The following is a 6,089-nucleotide window of genomic DNA, read 5'->3' on the forward strand; positions in this document are numbered from 1 at the left end:
TCAGTGGTAATTATTACAGAATATCTATGCATGATTACATGAAAAACCAGTATTATCTGTAAACCTTAACTCAAAAAAGTTTTCTCAAAATCACTACTTTTCGTGGGTTGATTCAATGTGATTGAAATTGATTTTCATGGCTTTTATAGCCAGAGTTGGGTTGTTATCCCAAACTCTATGTGAGAAAACAAAATTGTGCTATATTTAGCTACTTAAAATTTACTTAAAAATTACAACTGCTCACACACACACACACACACATGAGAAATAATAAAACTTGGTGAACTGCTGTGTTTCCATCTCATTATGTTTTAAATGACTGTTCTGACAGTGAAAATATAAGTGATGCCATGTAATCAGGGCAGAGAAGTGTCAAAGAGGTGTATAGCAGAAAACATGAAGGTCAGTCAATTGATGAGTTATCTTACGATGGGAAATTTAAGACAGATTTTTTTAAAGGACAAGGAAAAAGATATTTCTTGTACAAAATAGGAGCTAGCCTGGTACATAGCTGCATAAATGGTCCATAGTTATGAATATTGAAATGTCTTTTACTGTTTCTCATTCCAGTTCAAATAGTTTGTATTGAAATTTGATTCAGGTTTTATGTATGGTTTGGTAATAGGCAAAGATTTGTGGGTTTTACTATTGAAATTTGAAGAAAAAAAGGTATGTTATTAGTTTGCTTAAGACTGAATTATGTATAGTTTCATGTTGATAAATTTGTTAAGAAATGAAGAAAGTTGTGAACTCATCCATGTAATGTTATCCCTTACAGGTCAACAGACGCTGTGTGTGATATTTTAGAAATATCTGTTTTTCAAATTTTGTTAATGCTATAGTCACAGTTAATTTTTCATTACTTATAGTTAAAATCCTTCTCTTTTACTGCATTGTAATATTGTTAGTATTTTTTTCACTTGATTTTCCAGATTGATATTTCTTTCTTTCCATTAAGATTTCTTTAGTTTTTTTATTTCCCTTCCTTTGTTCTCAACCTGTGACAGGAATGTCAGGAGTAAGATTATGTTAATAGGGAAGAAATAACTCAGTAAGAAAGGGTAAGAATGGTTGCACAGTTCAAAGAATGTTATCAGTGTCACTGAGCTGTACATATAGAACTGAACTGTACATATGGAATTGCGTATGCTTTCCTGTGTACATCTTTTAAGAAAAAGTTAAATATAGTCTATATCCCAGGTATATACCCAAGAGACTCAAAAGCATGTGTCTACTCAACATGCTTGATTTTTTAATTATTTTTTATGTGTGTACCGTCAAATCTGATCTGACTGGTATAGGAGGAAATTGCCCCTCCTTTTCCAGCAAAGCATCTGGTGGATTTGAACCATGTACCTCTGGGACTGCAGTACAACTTCTTGACACTAGGCCAACAGAGCTTGACTAGAAGGTTACTCAACATTTGTACACTGCTGTTCACAGTAGCATTAACAGCAACCAAAAAGTGGAAGCAACCCAGATGTCCAACAACTAATGAACGGATAAATATGGTTCCTCCGCTATTTATTATTTTTATTAGGGAGTGCTGGTGGCTTAGAGGTAAGGAGTTGCACAGCTGACTCAAGAAAGATGAGCAATCTCCTTCTACATGATTAAACTGCCTTGGAAAACCTGCTGGAGGGTCAACTATGAGTCGTTTCTGATTCGAAGGCACACAACAACCCCTATTAACAGTTAATTCTTGTAATTCATGTTTTATAAAGTCACCACAAGCACTAACTTAGCACACACACAGCTCACAGGGGAACTACAAGGTCAGGTTCCTGTGAACTTCTAGTTAGATATTTTGTCAACTGAACCATACATACATGTGTGTTTCTGTTTAAAGATACCTCCTTATTTAACATATATTAATTAACATGGAAATGACCAACAGCTCATCTTTCAATGAAGTTAATATTTTTTTTTAAATTTTATTATTTTTTGTGTGTGCACCATCTGATCTGACTGGTAGAGGAGCAATTACGTTAATCTTACACATAAATATTTTGTCAGGGACAGTAAAGTCTTCTTGCACTTAAGACCACTTTAATACTACATTTGGTGACTATTTAAATATATAAATCACCAAAAAAAGCATAAAAATGTGGAAGCACAACACCAATTTGCAAAAAAAGACAATGTTCGTGATATTTGAACCAAAAGAAAAAGGCAGGGTATTTACCTATTTGATCACAGCTGGAAGCATGCATTGCTCTTGTTAGGTGCTATCAAGTCAACTATGACTACTATCAACTTATGAACAACAGACTGGAACCTTGCCCTGTCCTGTGCTATTATCAAGGTCTATTGTTCGTTCGCTGCTGCAGTCACTATGTCAATCCATTTCTATGCAGGCCGCCTTCTTTCCTGTTGACCAACCTTTCCCGGCATGTCTTTTTCCAACTATTGGCTCCTCCTGAGAACATATTCAAAGTAAGTGAGATTAAGTTTCACTATCTTTGCCTCCAAGGAGCACCCTGATTGTGCTTCCTCTTTGTTACTCTTCCCCAACACAATTCAAAGGTCTCAATTATCATTCTGTCATCCTTATTCACTGTCTGGCATTCATTCAGACATACAGGAAGTAAATGAAAAGACTAGCTTGGATCAGGCACACTTGGGTCTTTAAAATGATAAAGTACTCTTAGTACTTTAGAGGAGCAGCTCCAGTAGCTTAGTGGGAAGGAGTTGTGATGCCAACCCAAAGCATGCAGTTTGAAACCACCAGCTGCTCTGTGGGAGAAAGATGGGCCTCCCGTGTGATTTACCAGCTCTGAAAACCCAGTAGAGTGTCAGCTAGGAGTAGGCTCCAACTCAATACTAAGCAGCACCACCACCACTTTGGAGAAGTCACTGACAGATTTCCTCAGTGAAAAACATCTTTTAATTTTTCGACAGATGTTTTCATGGGTATTGATTGTGGATCCAAGTAAAATGAAACCTTGTCAATGTCAATCTTTTCTCCATCTATCATGATGTCGCCTTTTGGTCCAGTGGTGAGGATTTTTGTTTTGTATTTCACATTGATGTTGAGAAGTAGTCCATATTGAAGGCTGTAGTCTTTGAGCTTCTTCAGAAGTGCTTTAAGTTCTTTACTTCTGTAAGCAAGGCTGTGTCATGTGCATATTGGAGGGTGTTGAGGTTCCTGATGCCACAACTTTATGTAGTCCAGTGTCTTGAAGATGTTCTCAGCATACAGATGTAGTAAGTACAGAGGATACAAACCTGATGTGCACTTTTACGGATTATAAATCATGCAGTATTCTCTTCCGTTCAAGCAACTGCTTCTTGATCTATGTATGTCTAGCTTTCTCATAAGCAAAACTGAATGTTCCAGGATTCCCATGCTTCTCAATGTTAGCCATAGTTTGTTATAATTTACACAAATGCCTTTGCAGAATCAAAAAATTGTTCTGTTTTTTGCTTCTAGTCAGTGTCCATCTGACATCAGCTGACTCATTCCACAGCCTCTTCTAAATCCAGTCTGAATTTCTTAAAAGTTCTGTTGATATACTATTCAGGTCATTTTTTAGTACTCTTCAGCTAACTTTTACCTGCATGTAATATTGATGATACTGTTTGATATTTCCACCCTTTGTTGGATTTTTTTTTAAATATAGATTTCTTCCAGTGTTGACCAGGTAGCCATCTACCATTTGAATAAACAAGTTACTATGACTGAAGCTCAACATTAAGAAACAAAGATTCTCACCACCGGCTGACTGGCAACATCATAATAGATGGTGAGGAGACTGAGATTGTTAACAGCTTCCGTTTGCTTGACTCCACAATCAACATTCTTGGTACCAGCAGACAGAAAATTAAAAAACGAATTGCAAGGGACCTCTGGTGTCCTAGTGGCAAGAAGCTGCACGTGGTTTGAATCCATCAGACACTCTGCTGGAGGAGGGGCAATCTCCTCCTGTACCAGTCAGATCTGATTTGACCGTACACACACAATAATAAATAACAATCCACAAAAATACAAAACATGAATAGCATTGGGAAAATATGCTGTCAGGAACCTCATCAAAGTACTGAAAAGCAATGATGTCAGTCTGGAGACTAAAGTGCATCTGATCCAGACCATGGTGTTGTTAAGTGCCGTCGCGTCGCAGGTGACTCATAGCGACCCTATGAAGGAGAGTCCTCAATGCCATAGTCTTTGTAATTATTTGCTATGCGTCAGAATGCTGAACGATGACTAGGGATGAGAGAGAAGTGATGCCGTTGAGCTGTGGTGCTAGAGATGAGTATTGAATAGACCATGGACTGCTAGGAGAACAAACAAATTTGTCCTAGAGAGGGTGAAACCACATTTCTCCTTGGAGGCAAAGATTCTGAAGCTTTTTCTGATATACTTAGGACATATTGCAAGGAAGGGATCAGTCCTTGGGGAGAAATATCATGCTTGGAAGGGTAGAGGGACAGCACAAGAGAGGAAGACCTTCGATGAGATGGACTGATTCAATCACTGGGTTAATGGGGTTGGTGTGTTAGAGGCATTAAGTTTGGCACAGGATACAGCAGGGTTTAGGGCTGTTGTACATAGGGTCGCTGAGTTGCACGCAACTTGATGGCACATTAACACTATCACCACCACAAGTTCCAGGCAGGGGCTGACTTGAATCAAAAGTGCCTTAGGACTTGCCTGGCCTCATTTCTGAAGCTGGACTACTACTAGCAATTCCTCATCAGCCTGCTGAATAGTTCCTTTTTCAGAGACATAGATACCTCCAAATATTTTCAGATATCCTTGTTTTTAACTCTTGTAGCTTGCTGAATCAAAGCAGCTGAATTTTTTCTTATTATTAAATTTTATTAGTTTTAATGAACATTTACAGGGATTTGGGGTTTTCATTCCTTCATTGCTGCACCATTCTCTCTACCCTCCTCCCTAGTTTGTTCTTCTTCCCCGCCATCCGAATGTCTGTTTTAATTGAATTGCCACAGTAAAGCAGCTGAATTTGATACAAGCTCAAATATAATTTCCTTCAAATACTCATCTCTCTGGGTTTGCAATACTAAACAAGTAACACCTGGTCTTAAAATCTTTGAATGCATTTTTCACCTAAAAAGTTTCAAATTTAAACTAGAGACCCACTTCCCTGAATCATGCTGATGGGGAAATGACCATACACAGAACTCATCTTGTAACAAAAGCCCAGTATAACACCCTTGATCATGTTCTGTACATGGCTAAAGATGGTACAAACAGTAGCTGTTTCCTGTTTCCTCACCATTTATCAACACCAAAACTCTTTCTTTCTGCAACGGAGTTCTATTCTGATGTGACTGAAGTCCCTCTGCAAGGCTCCCCACAGACCTTTCTCAGTAACTATGTAGACTAATGCTGAAAGAATAGTCTTTATTCTCCCAGTAAATGTGGCAAAGAGACTTCTTAATTCTTCCAACTCTGTGAGGTGGGTGTTAGTGGTCTTATTTTACAGGTGAGGGGAGGCATTAAGAAACTTAGAAATTTTTTTTTCAAGATCACAGTGTCATTTCTATGGATTCTTTAATCCACCTGAACTTCTAAATCTAGACCCATATATTTTGTTATTTAATGGCCAAACAGCAGTAGTGTCATTGGCCCCAAGAGGCGCCGGGTCATCCTCACACATCACTCAAAAGGCATCTGATCTTTTCTCTTTATTTTTAGACAGAACATATAAACATGTAAAACAGAAAACAGTGGAGATCCTCATGGCCTTTAGAACCAGCAAGGAAGGAGTACACAGACACTTTTAAAAAATAGAAGTCATTGGTATATGCGTGTGGAAGGCAGGCAGTGCCAGTACACAGCTGGATGTCCTCTTCCCAGAGTAAGAATCCCCAGGAAGTCACCCACCAGCAGTCCATCCACACAGACAGAATGGGGCTAATGGGAAAATTCCACGAGATAGCTCCTCCTAGTGGAGAGGAGGGCAACACACAGGATGGTTCTACAGATGTTTCAGGTGCTGTGTTCCAACTAGAGAAACAGAAAGAAGCTGACCAGGCAGGGTCACAGGAGGACATTCAGAATTGCTCCCATTGGGCTACAGGGAAGGAAAAGGAAAGCACACTCTCATGCCTGAATCCCT

The sequence above is a fragment of the Elephantulus edwardii genome, unplaced genomic scaffold (assembly GCF_000299155.1).
Source record: "Elephantulus edwardii isolate Elephantulus edwardi_28Jun2011 unplaced genomic scaffold, EleEdw1.0 scaffold00243, whole genome shotgun sequence".
In the NCBI taxonomy this organism is placed as follows: domain Eukaryota; kingdom Metazoa; phylum Chordata; class Mammalia; order Macroscelidea; family Macroscelididae; genus Elephantulus; species Elephantulus edwardii.